The sequence below is a fragment of the Schistocerca serialis genome, chromosome 9, assembly GCF_023864345.2.
Source record: "Schistocerca serialis cubense isolate TAMUIC-IGC-003099 chromosome 9, iqSchSeri2.2, whole genome shotgun sequence".
Taxonomy (NCBI): domain Eukaryota; kingdom Metazoa; phylum Arthropoda; class Insecta; order Orthoptera; family Acrididae; genus Schistocerca; species Schistocerca serialis.
In genome coordinates, this window is record NC_064646.1 from 133,354,022 (window position 1) to 133,367,003 (window position 12,982).

Below are 12,982 nucleotides of genomic sequence, written 5' to 3' on the forward strand. Positions count from 1 at the left end.
CGGAACACTAAACCAATGCTCAGTACATTCCTGATACATTTGTATTTTACTTACTTAGCTGACTCATCTTTGATTATCTTATTCTTAGAGATAGTATGAGTATATTTGATTAGTAGTTGTCTTCTCAGCTTCTTTGTACATGTGAGTAACTTGTGGTAATAGTACAGTTCTGAGTGTTCAAAACACACTATGTTTAGTTGACTACTAAATCCACTTATTAGTCTTCTACTGCTATGTTAGTTCCACATCTACAATTATGTACTTACTTCATCGAAGTGTATTTATGATGAGCTATAAATAATGTTTCACGTCTGCCATTATGTTACTCAATTATGTCGCTAGTGTATGTACTTATTTAACACTCACTCTATTAACATTTAATGCATAGGATAGCACATTTGTTTCATATCTATAGTGTATTGCAGCTGATCAGTTCGCTCACGTGGCAGTCCATTTCCACTCGATCGGACGCTGAAACCACAGGTAGTCTCTCTCGACCTACCACTAAAGTGCATTAAGTAATTATGGATGAGCGTAATCCTAAATTCCTTAAACCTATAGGACACCATGAGCTGCTCTGTCTCATCTAACATAAGGGTACCTATGGTCGCATCAATGCCTCCAACTCATAACCTCCATACATGTAGGTGTATCACCGCACACACTACACCAAATAACGGCCAACTCCAACCTTATAAATATTTCAAGGACGTGTCCTTCACATCTCAACCACAAACACTGTTCAATTCTATTACACTGCCATTCCTTGCTACACAAGGTGAGTTCATTCTTACAACTTATCTGCATATTTTTCATAACACTAAGCAATCTCTTTTACTATTAATTAGTTAGCTCTACAGCATACAATAGGTTTCACTGCCACTTCAGATCCTGCTTGTACACGAATTTGTATATCTTTTTAAATTACTGTTGGTGGACCATTTCCAATAAAACAACAACTTTGTACTTATAATATTACCAGGGTTCTATACATACTTGTTACTCAAATACATTTGTATCTTAATTACATCATACTTCTCTGTTGTTTATATCACTGTTAGGTTTGTCACATTAGGTATTTTCTTCACTAATCGGTGGATAGAATGGTTACAGAACTCATAGCTTGATAGCAATGATGGAAAATTTTTGTATTGCAAAGAAGGAATCGAAACTTTGGTGGATAGGAAAGATGAAGATTGAGTGAGACCTGAAATGGAAAGAAGATCTCACACAGCTGGGACTGCACAGCTGCCACACTGTGTAGAGGTTACAGAACAACCTCCTCCCTACAGAATTCATTACTTTATTATTGGCTTGATAACCATAACGGAAAATTTAATGTGTTGGAAAGAAGAGGTCAAAATTTTAGGTGGATAGAAAAGATGAAGAGAGAGTGAGATCTGAAATGTGAAAGAAGATCTCACACAGCTGGGACTGCACAGCTGCCACACTGTGTAGAGGTTACAGAACAACCTCCTCCTTACAGAATTCATTCAGTACCTATGAACTTCTTTAGGTCGATCACGTTCCTGAGACCGAATAGCTTTTTACTCTTAGGGTACTCTAGCCTATATGCATTGGCATGTGGTTTTCCTATGAAAAACACTTGGCCAGGTTTCACCTTTAATTGACATTCATAATCTTTGACCATGCCAGGTCGATTTGAAAATACCTTATGATGCCTTTTTAAAACCTGTCTCAGTTCTTCCTTCTGATTAGCTGAAATTTTATCAATTTCGTGCAATTTAGCTTCTATCTTGTCCAAAATAATTGCTTCTTCTTCTTCTTCTTCTGTGTTTAGCTTACTTTTACTAAGATTAACACCTTTGTTCCAATATCTCCTATTTTTCAGAACTTGTATAGGCAGCTCCCAAGTTTCATCATTAGTTACTACATGTTTATCAATAAAAGGTACCGTAATTACTCCGGTCATCGACAAGACCAATTTTAACTGGCTTCTTTCAAAGTCAACAACACTCTGATATTTCGACAAGAAATCTATGCCAATTAAAACCTCAATACTGAGATTGTTTACAATTAAGCATGGATGATCAATTAAATTACCATTAATATCAAAGGGCAGCAAAGCTTCTTGCTTTACCATTTTTGACACCTTGCCAGCAGCACCAATTATTCTTAGTCCTGATACCCTCATTACTGTAAGCTTGTCTTTACCAGGTAGTGCATCAAAGAAGGACTGAGATATCACATTCACCTCACTTTCACTGTCTAAGAGACAACATATATTGATACCCAACATATTTACTATTATTATAGGGTAGCTTATTCTAGTTTGTACAGGTGGTTCCTCAAACTAATCCAATAGTTCCTTTTGGATTTGTCTCCAACTAAAGTGATCAATATCTGTCTTCATTACATTTAGGTCAAAGTCTGTAGGGGTTTCCTGAATTACATTTTCAGGTGCCTTTTCCAGTCGGTCTATTAATTTCAAATCGAAACACCGCATGACTTCATTACATTTAGTTTGCTGAACATGACCCAAATTACTGTAGTCTGAGCGATTCTGCACCTCCAGACCGGGCCTAACACTAGTTACAGATAAACCACTTTCACTATTATCATCGGGTTCCTTCTCAAGTGACAACTGGTCACAGCTATTGGGTTCATCGACCCCCAACAGGCTATCCTCTACATTCTCACTTACCTCCTGTCCTAAATTTATTAGTACAGTATCAACATCCTGCACAGGACTTTAGATAAGAGCACATCATCCTCATCGTAAATATAAGCATGAATTTCTTCTGCTTCTTCACCTGACAATTCAGTATTTTGTAGCTCTTCCCTACTGTTACACTGCTGCGCCTTCTCTTTCTCTTCCCACTTAGAAAGCGTCTCCAACATGGTATCTATCAAATACTGTAAGTGATCTAATATTTCTGCTGTATCCTTAGATGCTACCGACCCCTCATCCACATGTTCAGTCTGAGTATTCTGATCTGTCTTACCAATTACTGTAATTACTGGCTTAGGAAAAGTAACCGCCTGGTGAGCACCAGTGTCCTCATAGACGGGAACTAGTTTTCGTGCCTCGGCCTACTACTGTTTCCTTTATTTCCATTATAGTTAACTGGCACAGCATTGCTTTCCGCTCTGTTGTTTACCTGCATAATTTTGTTCGGAACAAAATTACTATCATTTGGATGCCATTGTTGGTTCTGATAATTATTTCTCCAGTTCCTACCTCTCTTAGGATGACACACACCTACTGTTCTGATGTTTACATTGCCATTCTGCTCATTCTTAAAATTACTACTAGTGTTATTAGCATTTCTGTTATTACGTGCTTGCTCCTCATTGGCAGTCACACGCTCTACACGTTCCAAATATTCAATGAAATATTCACTCGCACACACACACATATCCATCCACACATATACAGACACAAGCAGACATATTTAAGTCTTTAAATATGTCTGCTTGTGTCTGTATATGTGTGGATGGATATGTGTGTGTGTGCGAGTGTATACCCGTCCTTTTTTCCCCCTAAGGTAAGTCTTTCCGCTCGAGGATTGTAATGACTCCTTACCCTCTCCCTTAAAACCCACATCCTTTTGTCTTTCCCTCTCCTTCCCTCTTTCCTGATGAGGCAACAGTTTGTTGCGAAAGCTTGAATTTTGTGTGTATGTTTGTGTTTGTTTGTGTGTCTGTCGACCTGCCAGCACTTTCATTTGGTAAGTCACATCATCTTTGTTTTTAGATATATTTTTCCTACGTGGAATGTTTCCCTCTATTATAACCATATCATTAATGTAGAATGTAATGTAGAAAAGATGCATTTCCCGGCCGATGCACCATATGTGGGGCGGCGGGTGGATATAATTGTTGTTATTAAATGTTCCTATTATTTATTTAATGCTGTTGTTTGCCGTTCTCAACACTGGCTCTCTAACTACAATATTGGCAACTAGAAAGTGATTAGCAAAACGTGAAGCCTGTAATTAAAATTCCTAGTGCCCACTTCATCTGAGAAATACATTTATAGCTACAGCTTATAGCTCTGAGGAATTAGGAGATTGTCTGGGATTCATAATCAAAAACCATTCTCTCTAAAATGTTCTCTATATTCTGAAAGTCACAGACCAAAAAGAACCCACACAATCCAACTACCAGAGCAGTTCGGAGTCTAATGCGCTGATGCAACTATAACTGTTCAAATTAAAGGTTTAAGTGACTGCTCGCCATAATTTGATGATGTAAAAAATGAAATCCCATGCTTCTTTACAGAGCGTACGGGAACGATGCGGGAGACCCACACCGCTTTACTAATAATGTTCATCAAACGCCACACTAAATAATGGTAGAATGTCTGTCCCACGACGGCACATGAGAATATGACATACGCAAACTGAAGATAGATCATTAAAGTCATCCCAGAATTAACACTTCTCTCGAAAATGATTTCACGGTTACGCGTATCCCAAGTAACTTATTACGGCATCTGAGGTTGTTTATATCAATGATACTGACGCGACGCGACTCCCAGCACAGGTGGTGCGCTAATCAGCGTCTGGAGAGAACAGGGGCCTTTTCTCTCATGCAGCGCTCTTACATATAAAGCCGCAGTGCGGACGGCTAAGGGAATGCCTGATCAAATCCGCTCTCCCGACTAGCCGCTGGGCTAGTAATGCACCACTTTAAGTTATCGAATAAATCATTGCTTCCTTTGCTGATGGCCGATGAAGCTCTCAATTTAAATGTGCCCTTTGGAGATACGCTATCGCTATAGTTTTATAGTTATTCAGTTGAAACTTCTCACATCTTTATGATTATAGCAGATCTCCCTTCTACTTAAATTTAAACATCCTAGCCTTATTTATTCGCCTACTTAATCTATCTTGCTTCCTTAATTTCTAAGACAAAAACCAGAAAATCATGAATTTCAACTAAAATTTTAATTTGTGAGATCCAGAATACTGTTTCTATTAAATTATTATGAAAAGAAAACTAAATATAAATTTTTAAGTTTCTAGCTCTTTTCTGTTGCGCCAATGATTTTTACAGAAAAACGTCCAAATTTCAAAAATGGTTAAAGTTATTGAACTGATATTCAACACATATTGATTTAGTATTACTGCTGACATGCTAGAAATGTTTCAGGTTATTTACGTGATTTTTAAAGTATTGTGCAACATTTATGACGTCAGAGCTAGTTACAGTGGACTAGGCTGGCACACAATCGAAAGACATGTGAATTTTATAAGGCATGAGTAGGCTGCTTCCCTACAGACTGTTTATGCTTTCAAATTCCCAAGTGGATAGTCCTTTATATAATTTGACAACCAACCTCTTTGAGCTATTCTTGCATCTCTTTACAGACTAAATCACACTGTTTTACCATTTCAAGCTGCAAATACTTAGATAATTTGGCTGTAAGTCACATCTGTATTGGGAACTTTACGGTCTGAAGAGTCTATTTTTGTAGGTAACTCTTCTCAAGTGGCTTTAATACTAGTAGGTAGTTCGTGAAATTGCTTTAGCTTTTCTGCTTGAGCCACCACAAGAGCTAATAATTCTTCCATTTTGTGAGTGGTGAAAGGCATACAATAATAACAGCAGACTACCTAACAACTGTGCAGTGGTTCATCGGGACATTGCTTTGTCCATGCACAATGCATTTGCGGTACAGTATAGCTTTCAATGCCCCCAATTAGGTGAACTGTAAAATTCCCTTACTGAGGGTTTTTCTTTTTTAGAGATTTTTTTGTGATGAATTGAAGACATACAGTTGTCTAGTGTTGTACATTGGTGTCAAAACTGCATTATGACATATCAGGCTACCAGTACCTACCAGTCTGCTGACTGGCTGCCACACTGTGAAGCGAAGCAGCATTAATGTTGCACTCATAACTTTGAAATCAGCATTCAAAATTATGCCTTATCATCAGCATACTGCTACTTGACCTGTGTGCCAAAAGCTTTTACTCAAGCCTGCAAATATACCTTGCTGTTGACCTCATTGCTATGGTCAACTATTTCCTTTCATTCAATTCTGCACAACAGAGGAGCAATGACACAGGTGAGAAGTGGTGTGGGCATGACAAAGGAGTTTCCAGCAAAAGTAGGGTTACATCAAGGGTCTGCGCTTAGTCCCTACCTCTTTGATCTGATTACGGATGTGCTGGTGAAAGATGTGAAGAAGGGAGCGCCGTGGAATATGATGTTTGCGGATGATGTGGTTCTTTGTGAGCAGAGCATTGACAGACTTGAGGAAAAGCTGGAGGATTGGAGGAAGGCACTAGAAGAAAGAGGGATGAAAATTAGCAGGAAAAATTCAGAATATTTAGCACTGAAGGATGTGCAGATGAGGTCTTGCAAGATCCAGGATGATGTGCTGAAATTGGTCTGCAAATTTAAATACCTTGGGTCATACATACAGAGGGACGGAGGACTGGAAAGCAAGATAAAACACCAAATAAATTGCAGTTGGAACAACTGGAGGAAAATGAGTGGAGTGTTGTGTGACAAGAAGGTGAGCATTGGGTTGAAAGGGAAAGTGTATAAGTCGGTGGTAAGGCCTGCTATGATATATGGGGCAGACACATGGCCAATCACAGTAGCCCAGGAAAGGAAGATGGAAGTGGCGGGAATGAGGATGCTGACGTGGATGTGTGGGGTAACAAGGAAGGATAGGTTTAGAAATGAATTTGTTAGAGGAGCTGTGAAAGCGGGACCCATGGGGAAAAAGATACAAGAGAGCAGACTAAGGTGGTACGGACACTTACAGAGAAAACGGCAAGAGTATATCGGAAACAGAGTTGGAGATATAAAGATTGAAGGAGCGCCGTGGAATATGATGTTTGTGGATGATGTGGTTCTTTGTGAGCTGGAAAGAAAGATAAAACACCAAATAAATTGCAGTTGGAACAACTGGAGGAAAATGAGTGGAGTGTTGTGTGACAAGAAGGTGAGCATTGGGTTGAAAGGGAAAGTGTATAAGTCGGTGGTAAGGCCTGCTATGATATATGGGGCAGACACATGGCCAATCACAGTAGCCCAGGAAAGGAAGATGGAAGTGGCGGGAATGAGGATGCTGACGTGGATGTGCTATGATATATGGGGCAGACACATGGCCAATCACAGTAGCCCAGGAAAGGAAGATGGAAGTGGCGGGAATGAGGATGCTGACGTGGATGTGTGGGGTAACAAGGAAGGATAGGTTTAGAAATGAATTTGTTAGAGGAGCTGTGAAAGCGGGACCCATGGGGAAAAAGATACAAGAGAGCAGACTAAGGTGGTACGGACACTTTTTTAATAACAGGATTCCAATTGGAATCCTGTTATTAAAATTATACAATCACAGCGGAATCGACAGTGTCATTCGATACTCAATGACTAGATGAACCTTTATTTCCACCACCGAGGGCAGCACGTACAACTCGGCTATGCTGCGCATGTCAACACCTGACGCATGCGCTGTAGGATGCCAGTACATTTCACAGGCGCGAGATTCGGCATAAATACCGCGACTGCACCTGGGCTCTTCAGTAGTTGTGTACTCACCTGATGATGGCCGGACGTCTCTGGGCCGAAATATCGTGGCAGAATGTCGACGGTATCCGGCTGCATACCCGGAAATTATTAGAAGATGGATACTTTTTACTTGAATTATTTTCTTGTACGATCACCTTTCTTGAAGTATCTTGCAGTGGACTTGCTATGCAGTGAAATCAGCTGTTGCCATCTGTCTTCTTTTCTGTCTGCTGAGGGCAAAGCGTTGAAAGAGAGCTTTGAAGTATTCAAGCTACTAAATGACATAAACATCTGTCAATAGCGTTTCTGTATTTTGTTGCTCCAATATAACAATTACAGTCCTCAGTGAACAGATCTCTCATTAATCAATAGATCTTACCCACATTGCTCAACAGACTCTTGGAACAGAAAGGAATAGAATGACATTTTTCTTAAACTTCTACCAACTGTTTTGCAGTTATTTTCATTGTCAGCAGTGCCTGTTGTTCTCTGCTTTCCAGAACACTGCAAGCCATGATGCCAAAGTATAAGCAATACCAGCACAGCAGGTAAGGACACTTGATTGGTGTCACACTTTGCCAATGTCCCTCTTGTGCTTCTTTTATCATCTTGGCACATATGTCAAAACAAGGTGCACACCGTGCAAAGTTGTCTACTTAAAGACTATATAAACAATGTTTTTACAGTGTTATCTTTTATCAGCTTGAGAGGAAGAACTGTAACATGCTATTCTTAATGAACAACATGTCACACCACAAAGGCTACACAGCAGTTTGAAGTCCTCTAATGAATGCTCGTGAGTTAATATGCAGGGAGTGAAATAAAAGAGTAAAGACACCTTGAATGTCAAAATTTTAACAGTTAATTGTCGAAGTATTCATAACAAGTCACTGAATTTACGATCCTCCAGAAAAGCTGTCATGCTCAAATTATTTCCGACGAGCCATAACAATTGTAGAATCATCCAAAGAAAGTTGACACTCAGTAGTATGGAAGTACCCTGAACATCCAATATTATTTGGAGGCAACTTTAACCTACTGAATAAAGATCAGAACACCTACAGATGTCATGGACAGACAGTCTTGTGAAGTAGTTATTAACACGTTCTCTGAAAAATCTTGAGCAGCGTGTTTGATAAACCACACCCAGTGAAATATTTTAAACCTTGTAATTACGAACAGGTCTTACTTTATGACACTGCCACTATATAGACAGGGATTAGTGTTCTTGATATCATATCATCCGAGACTGGAACAACTTATCCATATCCTTTGCATGGAATTCAGCTACTTATCTTTGTGCCCAGAAATGAGGAACATACTACCCACATTCCTCCCTCTCCTCCCCCTACCCCCCTCATCCTCCCAACCCCTTTCAAAATGGTATTTGACTTTCACCCAATCTACATAATCATCCTTATGCCACATAGGTCATCCTACTCCAGTCCCATCAGAGGCTTATCCTATCATATCAGAAGCTGCCCATCTGTGAAAGCAGTCATGTCATATAACAACTCTGCTGTAATTTCTGCATAGTGTTTTATGGAGCCATGACCCAAGGTAGGTAGAAATTTAATAGTTAGGCCACTCCTGGCTAATACACTGTCATTGGACAGAACCCCCTGACATCACTAGCCACACTGAGACTGTGATGCTGTTCCTCAGTTTTATTTTTCATATTGATCACAAGTAGTTATGTCTTTTAGCTGTGGTACATTTTAAAACAACTGCAGTTCTAATTAGCCAACCTGGAAACATTATACAACAGAGTTAAAAAATAGAATGGAGTTACTCAATGCAGAAGAGTATTGCACATCTGGCTTTATTGCCCCTCACAGTTGTGTACATTTATTGTTTATAGTAATTATCAGATCAACATAAACCCTGCTGTTTAACATCAGGTGGTTGTTGTTGTTGTGGTCTTCAGTCCTGAGACTGGTTTGATGCAGCTCTCCGTGCTACTCTATCCTGTACAAGCTGCTTCATCTCCCAGTACCTACTGCAACCTACATCCCTCTGGATCTGCTTAGTGTATTCATCTCTTGGTCTCCCTCTACAATTTTTACCCTCCACATTGCCCTCCAATACTAAATTGATGATCCCTTGATGCCTCAGAACATGTCCTACCAACCGATCCCTTCTTCTAGTCAAGTTGTGCCACAAACTTCTTCTCTCTCCAATCCTCTCCAATACCTCCTAGTTAGTTATGTGATCTACCCATCTAATCTTCAACATTCTTCTGTAGCACCACATTTTGAAAGTTTCTATTCTCTTCTTGTCCAAACTATTTATCGTCCATGTTTCACTTCCATATATAGCTACACTCCATACAAATACTTTCAGAAACGACTTCCTGACACTTAAATCTATACTTGATGTTAACAAATTTCTCTTCTTCAGAAACGCTTTCCTTGCCATTGCCAGTCTACGTTTTATATCCTCTCTACTTTGACCATTATCAGTTATTTTGCTCCCCAAATAGCAAAACTCCTTTACTACCTTAAGTGTCTCATTTCCTAATCTAATTTCTCAGCGTCATCTGACTTAATTCGACTACATTTCATTATCCTCGTTTTGCTTTTGTTGATGTTCATCTTATACCCTCCTTTCAAGAACTATCCATTCTGTTCAACTGCTCTTCCAGGTCCTTTGCTGTCTCTGACAGAATTACAATGTCATCGGCGAACCTCAAAGTTTTTATTCTTCTCTATGGATTTTAATACCTACACCGAATTTTTCTATTGTTTCCTTCACTGCTTGCTGATATACAGATTGAATAACAGTGGGGAGAGGCTACAACCCTGTCTCACTCCCTTCCCAACCACTGCTTCCCTTTCATGTCCCCCGACTCTTATAACTGCCATATGGTTTCTGTACAAATTGTAAATAGCCTTTTGCTCCCTGTATTTTACCCCTGACACCTTCAGAATTTGAAAGACAGTGCTCCAGTCAACATTGTCAAAAGCTTTCTCTAAGTCTACAAATGCTAGAAACATCAGGTATGTTACACAAATAAATAAATAACACTGATGTTATTGTAAAAGATATTCGTATAAATATACTTGGTCTCTACCAATGTATTCAGCCTTTAGAAATCACAGTAATTCAGTCTTGAACTGCAGTTTCTTTTGAAGCATGTTTACAATTATCTTGTTCAGCCTACTGTTGAAGTACTGTAGTGTACTCTTATACTGGGATATGCTGAACAATTTAACACAATTTTTAGAAGCAAGTTGTCTTTGCTTCTACCTTTGGTCACATTACAAGACAGATTTCTGATCAAACTAGTGCCTCATTTGAGGCTTAACTGAATGGAATAATAGGTTTTGTAATCTGTGTTAGCTTTTATCAAAGCTACAATTATTTGAAGAGATAGAATTGTCCTTTGCTTGAGGATCAAACATTGCATCCAACGTTCTCAGCCATGGCAGCAGTAAATTCTTTAACAATTTGCGGTGTAATTGGCCCTAAGCCTCTCTCAGGAGCCATTCCCTAATTGGCAGTTAATTTGAACTTCTGAACATGTTGTTTAAACTCGGTGGGTATTACTTAAATGTGTCGACACTTGTGAATAGCAGCAGCACTGTAGCTGTTGTTCTAATAAAACAGCATTACCAGTAAAGCCCACTCACCTTGTCCAGAAATATATTGACTGTCTGCAATTGTAATGCTCACTGATGCTTCTGTTTCAACCCTACATTGCCATACCAGTACCAGTCATGACAACTAACAATGCAAATCCTGAGCACACATTCTGAGCAGCATTCCTATAAAGCTGGATACCTAAACAGTAAATTGTTTTCCATCTATACTGGCTCAAGTAGTGTAAGTTTAATTATAACTACCTTGTATAATGAATATGGAAGCTGCTTCAGTTAGCTTCAGTTGTAAGATGTATTTCTCAGTCAGTGTGGATAGTGATGGGATAGTATCAGTGTTCTATAATGTACCCATTGTTGAAATTGCCAGGAAACCACTTAAGTAGATTTTTGGAAGTTTGTTTGGCCATGATTTTAGGAAGGTGTTCAAGTCTTCAAGGAGTTTTGACGTCCATGAACTCAGTTATTGGTTTCTTTAGTGATATAAGAAACATAGGAGTGTCTTACTTGACAGCTATGTTGAACCTAGACTTCCTAGAGAATTATTTTTTCCAGGTTGCGGTCATGGTGCATTCCACAATGTCCAAAGCAAAAACAATATACTCATTATAACAGTGACGGGAAATTCAAACACTATTTCCTTTAGTCAAATAAAACTGTATCGTTCCAGAGACCTTTTCAAGTTTCAAACATCTATGATATACATATGCACACTGAAGCGATGAATGAAAATATGTGCCAGGCTGAGATTTGAAACTGGGTCTCCTCTACCTAGTGAGCAGGAGAGACGGGTTTTAATTCCAGCCTTGGTACAAATGTTCATTCATCAGTTCAGTCTGCATACATACTATTCCTTTTTCTGATGCTGCTATATTGGTGATGATGTAAGTCAGTCATCTGTCTATACTTCCACTGACATGTTAACAAAGGCTGAAGACTGCTACTGATAACATTCTTTCACTTTCTAAGTAAACATCAAATCTGCCCTGATGTGAAACTTTGTGACAAAATAGCAGTTTTATGTTTCACTTAATCTTCTGTTAAGTCATGACCCAGCCATTAGCTTGTGCTTTATTGTTATTAGGTTCTAAGATCCTCATTTTTTTGTGTTACTAATATGGCTGAATCTGCTGTAGATTCAGTACTTTTAGAAAATGATGAATCATAGCATCCTGTGTTCTATTGGTCATGTTGTTGCAATGAGTTACAGTACAGTTATTCCTATTTTTATTTAGCTCACTGGCAATGCAGATTTTACTAGGAAAGTAGCAACAACCCAAATCATGACACTAGCTATGCACGAAAGCATTACTACTCGGAGACTGCTGCTAGTAACAATGTTCAGGTTGCTCTGTGCCTCTCCAATGACATCACAACAGGCTGTCTTGCAGGAAGCCAGAATACGTCTCCCTGGACATAACCATTAACCAGCTGGCTATCCAACCAATTGATGACCACCAAACTCCAGCTGAGAACAAAATTAAGCACCCAGTGGTAGAACATTAGTTTCAATGGCTGCTTAACAACCTAAGCCTTCTTTGGGGCTCTGTGTGCACAAGCTCCTGCTGCAAAGTTCTAAGACCATTCATCCTACACTTATTCTCTGCAGTCTCCCTCTCTTTTTGTCCCCTGACCCTCTCAGACACATAACTTTGCACTGCACACACCACCATCTGCTTGTGGCCTGAACTATCTCACTAGTGCCACACTTCTACCCCATGTACCTGGTGCATCTCCCTCTCAGCTGTCAGACACCCTTCCCCTACCCTGCTTCCCACTCTCCATCTCCTTTTTCCCTTTGCCCATTCCACCAAACTTAGGGCATAACACCAGTCAGGCTGTAGTGCTGCATGATGTAGCCAGTCAAGACAATGTAGCTGTGGAGTTGTATG